This window comes from Rattus norvegicus, chromosome 10 (genome assembly GCF_036323735.1).
Source record: "Rattus norvegicus strain BN/NHsdMcwi chromosome 10, GRCr8, whole genome shotgun sequence".
Taxonomy (NCBI): Eukaryota; Metazoa; Chordata; class Mammalia; order Rodentia; family Muridae; genus Rattus; species Rattus norvegicus.
Window position 1 is genome coordinate 66,182,469 of NC_086028.1, and position 12,746 is coordinate 66,195,214.

The 12,746-nt window shown below is 41.9% G+C and overlaps 1 protein-coding gene across 3 annotated transcripts in view; it reads right to left on the bottom strand.

Moving 5' to 3' along the window:
* The window catches only part of Myo1d (myosin ID), a 276,639-nt gene that overhangs the window by 195,569 nt on the left and 68,324 nt on the right, over nucleotides 1-12,746 (bottom strand).

The window sequence follows — 12,746 nt, forward strand, 5'->3', positions numbered from 1 at the left end:
GGTTATGCTTATATTCAGCTCTCGTATGGCTGAGACAGGAGGATTACTGTGGGTTGGAGGCCAGCCTGGGGTACATAATAAAGTTTACAAAAAACAACTAATGGCAGAGACCTTATCTGATGTGGTGCCCTTCAGATGCCACTAGTGAAAAAGGTCAGTAGGGCTTAAAAGCCAGGCAAGAAGAGGAACTTAACACTTTGAAGGCTGTGGGTTTCCCTTTCCCAAATACAGAAGGTCAATCAAGAGAGAAACACTCACAGCTCTAGTAGGAAAAGAAATGGAAGTTAAATCAGGTCTTGAAATTTACTTCACTAGATTTTCAATTACAGAAAGGCTTGTTCACATTTATTTCTTCTCCCTCCAGAAGCCTCAGTAAACTGTCAGTAAGGAAATATACACAGTAAACTCCACAAACAGAAAACGACACAGGAGACCCTTCTGACATAAATCACACTGGGTTTTGTAGTGGCTGCTTAGAATCCCGTGGTGTAGATACAGCGTGATTTATTCAGTGATCTTCCTTCCCTCCTGGGGCTATGAGCAACACTGCAGAAAACACCCAGGACACACTTTGTACAAACCAGAGGGAGGGACTCTCAGGAATGGGACAAGTGACAAAAGTGTCTATATTTTCAAGGTATATAATATGATCCTATTTTTGTATGGGATCATATTTACATGTGTGTCTATCACTATATACATTTGATAAATGAGTACCTGTATGCATGGCAAGATATTATAGAAAACATGAGGTATTAATCCTTACATTCATACAGTGGGGTAGTATGGATGGGGGATGAGGAGACTGTCAGGGGAAGCCATAGGAGCAAAGTAAAAACAGCAAAACCCCAAGGCTGAAATTATAAATAGGGATGATAAATCTGTACAAAAATTGAACATATAGCACAGGAAACCCACACCCAGAAGTATGTACAGACCAGAGCTCAACTGTTTCTCTCAGGTGACTGTTACCAATACATGCCACCTGCCCAGAGGCAAGGCAAATACAGCCACTTCTCGCATCCACTGAAGACTGGTTCTATGAGCCCTCACAAATAACAAAATCCTTGGATGTTTAAGTGCCCTAAGTAAAATGTCCCAGATTGGTGTAGTGCCGTTGTACGTACTTCTCTATATTTTAATAGTCTGTAGGCTATAACAATTCTTCATGTAATTTATGTGATATCTAGATAACTGTTGCATATCTAATCTGCAGTTCCCTGGATGTGAGGACACAGCATCTGTGGAAATGGAGGGAAGATTGTATCTCACTTCCAAGAGCTGACTGAAGAGCTAAATACACAGGCAGAATGCCAGTCCACGGGTAGTCTGTCTATTTATAGCCGAGGGACAAGGAGAATGATTAAGCATTTGGGACTGCTAGGCAACATTTTAAACTTCCTTTAAGATGGAAAGTTGTCAGCTATAATTAAGACTGGAAACAAACAAATACACACGTTATGAACAATAAATTAGAACCAAGATTTTTTATCAAGAAGTTGGCAAGTAATTTAAATGAGAGTTATCGACCAGTGAACTTTCCTGTCAGCTTTTCATTGTGGTTTCCACTGACAGTCAAAGCACTAGCTTTGGGGTCCTTCTCATCTGGGCCCGAGTGCTCACATTACTAACAGCAGTGCGACCTTGTAAAAGCTACTGAACTTTTGTGTTTCAGCCTCTCCAGCTGTGCAGTGGTAATAGTTATACCGCTCTACCCCTCTATCCCTCTGGCATTGACCAAATATTTTTCTCTCTTTTCAAAAATGGCAATTAATTTATTGTTTTATTATGTTATACATGAAAGTGATGGTTATTTGCTTGTTTTAAAGCAGGGTTTCTGGCACCTCGGGCTGGCCTTGAAGTTTGTCACCAAGGTTGGTCTACAATCCCTGATGTTCCTGCCTCTATCTGAAGACTGTGGGACTGCAGGTGGGTGTAGATTCTTTATCAAATGTTTTTATTTTTATTAACACCGTCCCTACTCAGTAGCCCAACAGCCACAAGAATGGACTAAATGATCAATATATCATTCCTTTTCACATCTATCAATTAGCTGCAAGCCAGCAACAAGATACCTATCTATACGGCTCACATTTCAGGACCCAGAAATGTGAGGCTGGAGAGGGCTCAGTGGTTAAGACTATGGACTGCTCTTGCAAAGGACCAGAGTTTGGTTTCCAGCACTCGGGCGGAATGGCTCACAGATGACTAATTCTCAGTCCATGGGCTCCAATACCCTCCTTCCGGCCTCCAAAAGCAACTGTGCAAACCCTCCCCTCAAGAATATACATATTAAAAGATCCACAAAGAAACAGGAAGTAAGATTCACTACTCAAGCCTCTCTGATTGGATCTGCAAATATGCAGCACGGGCTTGGCAAGCATCATCGAGGGACTGAGGACACGGTTGTTTAGTTTTCAAAACATCCCAAATACGAAAAATTAAAGAACAAAAAATGAGCAACAGGGTGATGGGGGAAGTTACCTCATGAGCTCTACACTCACGATGCACTTTCTTGCTGGATAGTTCTTACAGCTACGAATGGGATATTCTGAAATTCTGGTATTAGTTCAAATAAATATTTTATTTAACTAAACTTCTAAGTATCATTTTTAAAAAGTATAATCAGAAGACATACACAGTAGCAGGGTGAGCGGGGTGAGCGGGGTGAGCAGGGTGGGCAGGGTGGGCAGGGTGAGCAGGGTGAGCAGGGTGAGCAGGGTGAGCAGGGTGAGCAGGGAGTAGTGGTTTATGCCAACAATTTTGCTCCTGGGAATCAGAGGTGGGAGGTCCAGGGCAGCCTCAACTACATGGTGAGACTTTGTCTCAAGAAGGTCTACAATTTATAACCCATTTATTTACAAACCATGTTATTGATGGATCATAGTAGCGGTGCTATCTGTTGAAGAACATTTCAGAGGACCAACAAATATGGCATTAAATAAATGCTTCAGCTATTTGTAAAACTGATAGAAAGTTGTGTTTGAAATTCTAAGCTGGTTATCGAATGACTTTGAACTTGGTTAGGCCTCAAATCTACCACTAGATGGTGCCACTATACCCTGTAATATCGTGCATTAGCAGAAGGCTTTGCTGCTTGGGAGGAGAACAGAAAAGCGATGCAGTTGGTCCTTTCTGGGTTTCCTTTGGGGAGGATCTGCTGTAACTACACTAGAAGATGAGCAAGAGACATCCTGTTCCAAAGGAACAATGACAGCATTTCTATAATCTTTGTGTGCAAACCTGTTATGACAAACTGTCTACTTGTGTACTACAAAGGGTCTAAGCCTTGATATTAAGAGGAAAAAGAATAAGAAAGTACTATAAATCAATTATAACAACAGAGAATAAGAGGAAAGACAATAAAACCATGTGCTATAGTAGCAAATATTATGACAAAAAACTCCTTCCAATGAGGAAACCTAAGGTCATAGACAAATTCTGTCTCAGCCACACAAGGTCTGGCACCCTTTACTTAACTCCTAACAACCATTGCCACTTCTGTCCATGAGCACCTTTCCCATCACCTCTCTAGGTCTTTGCCTTCATGGTTTTGTCCCTCTGTTTCCCTTCATTCTTGTCCCCTTCTTATCCTACACTGGGAAGATTCCCCCTTGTTCTTCCAAAGTCTAAGAACCATATACATATACATACTTAGATGTGCGTATCTTTAAATTAAATTAAAATTAGTTGGACATCACACCCTCTTGCAATCCCAGGTTTGGCAGGAGGATTAGGAGTTCCTTGTTTGAGGACAGCTTGGGATACATTAAATTAGATCTCAAAAACCAAAAGCAATCAACCAAAAATAGCTTAACTGTCATAGTCTTTAAAACTTATGTGGCCCATATATATACAGCCATCAAAACTGTATAAGATAAGATTGATGAAGCTAAAAAGTGCATGCTGAAAGGGACCAGATATAGATCTCTCCTGAGAGACACATCCAGAGCATGTTCAATGCGAGCAGCAAACCACTGAACTGAGAACAGGACCCCTTTTGGGGGAATCAGAGGAAGGAGTGAAAGAGCTGAAGGGGCTTGCAACCCCATAAAAACAGCAATGCCAACCAACCAGAGCTTCTAGGGGCTAAACCACTACCTAAAGACTATAAATGGACTGACCTAGAGCTCCAACTGCATATGTAGCAGAGAATAGACTTGTTGGGGCACCAGTGGAAGGGAAGCCCTTGGTCCTGCCAAGGTTTGACCCCCAGTGCAGTGGAATGTAGGGGGGTGGGTAAGAGGGGTGGATGGGGGGACACTTGTATGGGGGAGGGGGAGGAGATGGGGGTTTATAGACAGGAAACTGGGAAAGGGAATAACATTGGAAATGTAAATAAAGAAATATATCTAATTAAAAAAACTTAAATTTAAAAAAATTATTGAAACAACTAGATATTTTCATTGGCTTCTAAATGAAACAAAAGTTCCAAAAACTTTAATTAACATGTAGCAATGGAGAAGATATTAAAGACAATGCTGTTGGAACAATGTACAATAGACCATGGGCTCTGAGACATGTTATTATGGTTAAAAGTATTCTAGCTCAACCCTCTCACGACACTTGTACAAGGGAGCATCTATAACAGTCGGTCAAGATGCAACACCTCCTTAGAGCGGACTCAGCAGAACACATACACAGCCTAGAGACAAGGTGTGCACAGGAGTGTGAGTGAGTGCGTGCAGAGAAGGAAGGTGGCTGGCCTGAGCAGAGCAGGAAGCCAAGCACTGTGTTCATGGAGTGGACGCGGCTGCATGACGGCCTCTGGAAGCCTGGTGGAGCAAGCGTAAATTAGTTGTGTCTGGACACAGGAATGAGCAGCAGGGTCTGTAGTTAAAGAGAGCAGTGAGATGCTTAACAAAGGGTGGGCAATAGAAATGAAGGATGGAGAGATCTTAATTATTTTAAGGAGAAACAGAATAGAACATGAAGACTTATCAAATATAGGATAAAGTTTTATTTAATTTTAAACTGAGTATAAGACAAAAATGGAGTTATTTCTCTGATCAGATCCTACCCAACTCCCTGGCTTCTCTCTTGACCTTTCACAGACTAGCTCAAGCTAGCCTAGAACTCACGAGTGACCCGGGCAGGCCTCAGTCTCCTGCCACTGTTTTCTGCGAGCTGGCTTTACAAAGTGAGCCACCACGACTGGCTTCAGATTATATTTCACATGAACTCTTCAGGCTTCTGAGTCAGACTCACTCACTAACATTCACTGGTGCTCTTGCTTGACTTCATTAAGTTTATGGAATCATTTATAACCAGAAGGAAAATTCTCTGTGAGTGTATATTTAATACAAATCTTTATTCATGGGAATTGTTCATTTGTTTTATGAGGAATATACACTTTCTGAAATAATGGTGCTTTATCATAATTGACGTGGCCTGTCTTCTTCCCTTTCCAATGCAAATGAAGCCTTCTGTGGCTGTAACATCCTTACTTCTCTGGAGAGCGGGTCATCCATCTGTGATGAGGCATGCCTTTCCCTCTATTCCTCTCCCCTCTTCCACTCCAGTCTGGGTACCACCCCAGTATTCCTGTGCACTGCCCAACTTCCCGCAGTGAGTTCCCATGAACTCTAACTCACTGCTAGAGCTCACCGTTTCTCAGCAGCACACGACAGAGTCCTACTGCCTTAACCCCTTCTTCCCTTGGCTTCTGTGAACCCACATTTGCTGGATTTTCTTCCTATTTCTCCAGTTTTCTTCTTCAAGTTCTTTTGCTGCCTTTTCTTTTTCTATTTATCTCTCTCTAAACATTCAAGTTCTCTGGGGTTGAGTTTAGGACCAACCTCAAATACCAGTCAAGGAACTCCTATCTAAGGAGGGCAATATAAGAGTACCTTGGCTCGAGGGAGAGGGAGAGAAGCCGTGGCAGGACAATATGGCGGGTGACGTTAAGATCCCACGCTGTACCTTTACAGGTTGTTACAAATGTTTTTAAGGGATGGATGTGTATTGGGTTTTGTATGTTTAGGTGGGCAATTATATCTTATCAACTGGGGCAAAGGTTAAAAAAAACAAAGAGTACCTCGGCTCTCTGAAACCATCAATAAGAACAGGATAAAATCCCAAGAGAAATATTATCTATTATGAAATAAAGCTACAACTCTGAGTCACTGAATAGAAAGGTTGTGGGTGCCAGAAATGGTGACATAGACCTGTGATTCCAGGACTTGGGGGGCCAAGACAGGATGATTGCCAGTCTTATCTACGTAATGAGTTTCAGACCAGCAGGGATAGGCAGTGAGACTGTGTTCCCTTCAAAAAAGAAAAGAAAAGAAAAAAGAAAGGAAATCAGAAAATCGAATGCTCTGAAAAACAGGCAAAGCAGAAGAGGATGCTAATAGACGGGGCCTTCCTCTGCTGTCTCAGCACTGGAGAACGTGCTCCAAAAGTAGGCAATGGTTCCTAAATAGCTAAACGAAACAATCTATTGCTAAGAATGGCAGGGTCACAGGCTTCAGAACAAAATTAGTCCCATTAATTACATACTTCTGAGCCACTCAGAGGAGGGAATCAATGAAAATAAGAATAAAAATGTTTTTACTTGAATGGTAAAGGAGAATAAAATGGGCAAAAATTTTGTAGAGATATTTTTCTATAGAAATAAAATAGATATGTAACTTTTTAAAAGACAAAGGGAATGAGAACAGTTAGTGAGAGATGAAATATATGGAATTACCAAATCTAGAAAAAAATGTCATAAAAATAAATAAAAGGGAGAATGAATATCAGGCAAACAGACAAGGATGGGGGGGGAAGCGTTTTACATAAAATGAGATGGAAGGATAAAATTAAAGTATGATAAGGAAAACACAGAACCGGAATAATAACTGCTGATCACTTGTGCCCCAGACAGCTTCACCCCTGGTAACAGTAGCATCTGAAAACAGTAAATATGCAACACAAAATCGGTAACTCAGATGCTGCTGTCCGATGCACACAAAGCACATGAAATCATGACCTCTCGCAACAAGGGAGCTTTCCAGTGACCACATCTCCCACCAAGATGGCTCTGGCTGGCTCTGACTCTGGTGACTGCTGAGTGTCCAGCACCTGGTTGAGCTGGCTAAGCACAACTGAGGTGTGACCAGTTAGCCTCTGTGCATTTCCAGGCATCTGCTGCAGACCTGGCATCGCTTGCTGTCCTCCCCCACCAGAGGATGTGGATGTGGAGGCTTGCAACCCACTTTTTGTGCCACCTCTACCCACTGTTTGTGAGTGAACCTGGCCTCTGGATGTTGGTGGCATCACTTAGAGCTGGATTGTCCAGTTATTAGATTCATTTTCCATGAGTTGTCTCCCCCCTCTTCACATGTGAACAATAAACTGTACATTTGAAAATGGAAAAAAAAAAAAAAACCACACACACAGCAATACCTGGTAGAAAAATGGGTAGCAGCTTGGGAAAACCAAAAAGCACAAAGCGTTAGTGTGGGGAATTGAACTGTGTTCCCCAAACAGCATAGTAGGAAGTCATAACTACCTTGTGATACGGCCTTATTTGGAAACAGGGCTTCTGCAGATGTAATCAAGATGAGCTCATTAGGATGCACTCTAACACAGAACTTTAAAGAAGGGGAGATGTCCCATGTGGACACGCACAGTCTTGGGAGGCAGCGCAGGTCAAGGAAACAAGTTCCATCTGCCCCTCTAGAAGCTAGAAGAGCCCATAAAAGGCTGCTAGAGAGAGCTTGGTTCTGCTCAAACCTTGATTTTTGGACTTCTTGTCTTGAGACCATGGACAATAAATTCCATAGTAACCCTAGAAATACAGAATAGTTTTATCAAAATCAATTCCATGAAAATGTATCTTTAAGCTTTTTTAGAAAAAGAAATTCAATCAAGTCAGTAAGATCTACCTTCTTTCCTATCATCAGGCGATAGGCAGTGAATGGTATTATAAGATGAAGTCCTGGGCGTGGCCAATCCCTACCACAGGCACTGTTGTGACTACTCTCGCTCCTGATCTACTCTCTGCATTCCACCAAGTGTGACCTGAAAATATACAGTAACTAGAAATGCCCGGTCTTCCATCATTTCAGTGAGAAGCCACAAACATCCACTGACTGTGACACCCAGATAGTGAGTGGTCTGTGTCACAGCAGCACTCCGTCATGCTCTGGTCTGGAACACATATTCTTTCCCCATCTCAAAGCTCACACCTATTTTTTTCCTCACTCACAGTCGTTGTGACAATAATTTTCAGGAAAGCAGAGATCATATCCATCCTGCTCACTGTTCTACTGTCTGCATGTAAGACGGTCTGTATCAGCGAGGAAAGCTTAGATATTCAATGAAGATAAGCAATAATGAGTGGGTGAGTCTCTTCAGCCCGTCTCTCCCTTTCAGAAATTGTTTTGTACCTTGCTTATAGACAAAATTCAGGTTATCAGGTATCATATGAAAAGCCTTAAATCATGTAACTTTATTTTTCCTATTTACATGCAGTTATTCCTAGCTTTTTTATAGCTACTAGTTTATGATTTTCAAAAATGAAGGGGAAGGATAAAATACAACAAAATGCCACCTAATTTTTAAAAAATGGGCCATATATTCATGTCCCCACAGAAAATGATCAGTTCCTCTCTTTATGTGAGCAACTTCATAGGCAGAAAAAATACAAAATGTACCGAGTCCAACTCAAATCTGAAATACCGTTTTCACTGCTGGAGGACAGGGCTGCAAACAGTTGGGTAACCAATCTGGGGGCTGTCCCTGAATGAGACTCCCTCTCCCACTCGAGGCAGGTCATTAACTGCCTGTAGCTCTAGTGAGCCTCTCCAACCAGCTCCCTCATTAGCATGTCCATTGACATTGTCACTGTTGAGGTCTTATTCACGCAGCCATTTCTAGTCTCACAGCAGGCTTCCTGGGGCTCTGCCTCTTAAAGTCTTTCGACTCTCTCTTCTGGAATGTTCCATGAGCCTTAGATACAGGAGTTGCCATGAAATGATATACACACAAACAACAAAACCAGACTCAGCAGATTGTTATACATTTGTGCACCCATCTGTCTGTCTGTCTGTCTGTCTGCCTGCCTTCCTGCCTGCCTCTCTGTCGATCTATCCATCGATCTAGCTACCTACCTATGGTATCTATCTCTAATCTATCTTCTATCATTTATCTATTATCTATCATGTAGCTATTATCTAGCTATCTATTATAATAATAAAGAAAAAAGGCTATTAATTTAAGAGGGAGATAGAAGTAGGGAAGGGACTGAAGGAAGAGACATGGGAGGTGTTTGAGGGAGAAAAGGGATATAATTACATTTTAATAAAAATCTATTAAAAAAGAAAAGTAAAAATAAAATGAAACAAAGATATAGTTAAAGTGCCACTTGGATGTAACCAGTTTTAAGGCTGGCAGGGTTCTCTAGACGACCATACATGCTTTAAATCAGAGTCCAGTGTACGTACTCTTTCTCTTATAACCAGGATTCACAGACCCAAACCACTCACTATCACCGTTAGTGACTCACTAGGAACATTTTTTGCCTCCTGTTTCTGCAATCGTTTTTGGGTTCTGCAGTCCTAGAAGTCTTGGTTCCAGAGTGGGAAGAAGGCTTCTGTCAGGAGGCACAACAAGCACCCCAGTGAATTAGAAGTCAGGATTTCTCCTGACATTTTGGGCTTCTAATGGCTGTAGTCAACTGACTAAGGAAGGATTAACAGGTGGAGGGAGGTGTGACTGACGCAGACTAACAAAGGGAACCTGGACCACCTGAAATGCAGATCTTTCAGTACAACTGCAAGTGTTACCAGGACCTGTGACCAAAGGCAATAGGAAACTATAACCCAAACCAGTCAGGGTGATGAATAACCCAGACCCTTCAGGAATGAAAGTAAAGGTCACTCCTCCAGATAAAGAACCAAGACTCACTGCCATGCTTGACTAGAGTAGAGGAAATTCACAGCGGGTAGTAGGAGAAAGGAGTTATAAATGCCAGCTTATGACCATGTGAACAGCAACAGAATAAGGATTATAATAGACATGAATGCTTTTGTCCTACTGGTTAACAATATTCTTGTTCACACATTAAATAGAAACATGTGGCCCTTTTTATTTATCACTGTAAACAGAATGTTTTTATGTATCACTGATTGGGATATTAGAAGCTAAGCATTGGTGAACCTATATCATGATATTTAAGCTAAGGGACATTAAAGATTAAACATTCCTGAAAGGACTTTGCTGCCAAAGCTCTTAGAAGCCCAAAAGAATGCAGTTCAAGCTCTGGTCAATGGAGCTGTGAGACTGGGTGCTATCCTTGCTGGGTCTGATTTTGCTTTGGTGTGACCGCGCATTGCTGTGGCCTTGTCTTTTCTCTTTTAGAATAAAAATCTCTACTTGACATCATATTACTTGAATAGGTATTTATATGAGCTTACCATTAAGAGACTCGTGACTTTTAAGGACACTCCCAGAAATCTACAAGGGTGAGTATGGCTAAGTAAGACTCTTAGCAGTGGTGGATAGATTCAAAGCCTAACTGGTCATCTCCTGTAATCAGGCAAGATTTCCAGTGGAGGGATTGGGACACCAACCCAGCCACAAAACCTTTGATCTACAATTTATTTGTCCTGCCTATAAGAAGTGAAGGTAGTAAAGAGATTGTGGGTGTGGCTGCCAATGACTGGTACAGCTTGAGACACCTGCCACTAGAGGGAGCCCCTAACACTGCCTGGATGGCCAGAACCCAGAGGTTGGATAGCTCAGAGACCTAGGATAAAAAATGATTCCTAAGGGTATTCTTCTATACTCAGAGATTGGTGCCTAGTTCCGTTGTCATCAGAGAGGCTTCATTTACCTAGCAACTGATAGAAATAGATGCAGAGGGGTTGGGGATTTAGCTCAGTGGTAGAGCGCTTGCCTAGCAAGCGCAAGGCCCTGGGTTCGGTCCCCAGCTCCGAAAAAAAAAGAAAAAAAAAAAAAAAGAAATAGATGCAGAAACTCATAGTCAAGCATTTAAGTAGAGCTCAGGGGGACAGGTGCGGTGTGGCCTGACCTAGCCCTCTGCCTTTAAGTTACATTGTGTAGCTTGGTCTTCTTGTGGGACTCCTAACAGTGGGAGCAGGAGCTATCAATGACTCTTTTGCCTGCTTTAGGGATCTTTTCCTCCTACTGGGTTGCCTTGTCCAGCCTCAATATAAGGGAAGGTGTCTAGTCTTACTGCAACTTCATATGCCATGGTCGGTTCCTATCCATTGGAGATCTGCCCATTTCTGAAGAGAAATGGCGGATGGGAGGTGGGGCAGGAGAAGAGGAGGGAGGGAAAACTGCAGTCAGAAGAGAGAAAGAAAGGAAGGAAGGAAATAATTGTATTTATATTTTAAAAAGACTTGTAACTTTTAGAACACTGGGATTTTTAAAGATTTGAGGGATTTTAAAAGTGAGTTATATTTAAATTATGAAATAAACATGAGACGCAGAGAAAAACCAAGCAGGTTTGAACTGAAATTGGAGGAACCATGTACTATGGAGTAGAGAGAAGAGGAGAGGAGAGGAAGAAATGTGTACTTTTTAACTGTCCACTTGGGATACCAAGAAGGAATTAACACCCAGGTATAGGTGTGCAAACACCTATCCAAGGCTCCATGGAAATAAGCTGAAGACTTCATAGACTAAAAGAACCACTGAATCGAGAGCATCTTGTAGAGCAAAGAAGAGAAGTGTTCAGAGAATGACAGCTGTAGTGGGCCCCTCCCTGGGACCATCTGAGAAACTGCCAGTGACAGAGTTTATTCACTGAACACAGTAAACACCAGACTGACAACTAAAGATATGGACAAGACAGGACAAGGCCATACAAGGCACCATGTTAGTTACATCAGTGGATGCTGAAACAGCAGTTACAGTATGATGGGACAGGGTACCTACTTCCCCTCAAATTAATTCTTAATTCCAAAGGGAAAGATGATAACTTTACAGCAGAGGAAGTTTATGAACATTGAAAACAAGTCATTAAAAGTTATAATCACCTATACTAAAAAAACTGATATGTGCTTGTGAGGGTTAATTACATTCAACTTGGACTGGGCCACGGGGTGCCCAAAGGCTTAACTAAAATGGCATTTTGGGTATGTGTATATGGGCATTTCCAGATGAAATTTATCTTCTAATAAGTGGTTTGCTTAAAGCATTTTCCTTCCCCAGCCTTCTGAAGATCTGAAGACAATAAGCCACTACTCAAAACAACAATAAAACCATTTTTTCCCTCTTGTCTGCCTCTGAGCTGGGACACGATTTCTGCCTTTGGGTTTAGACTGGACCTGATACCATCAGCTCTATTGGTTCTCTGGCCTTCAGACTCAGGCTGAAAACTTTGCTTCTCTCTTCCCCAGGACTCCTGTCTGCTACTAGCAGACCACAGACTTCCCAGCCTCTGTAACACAGAAGTGGATACCTTCCAGTAAATCTCTCTTAATCTCAATTTCTCTCACATATACCTTTTAATCTGATTGGTTCTCTCTCACTAGAGAACCTAGGTTAATTCACATTTGGGAAACGAGCAATTCTGGAGGAGTTTTTTAAATGGGAGTTTTCTGAGCAGCTGTGAAGTTTCTAGAACAGGTCCTCTGATATGATTGAAGGCGCTGTTACAGACGGTAAAGACAGAGTTCATAGATTACAGGGATGACGAGGTATGTAAAGCAAGGCCATTGCATACCCTTTGTCAGCCATTTATAAAAAGCAAGCAGCTGGGCATGTGTGTGTGTGTGCATGGCATCCCT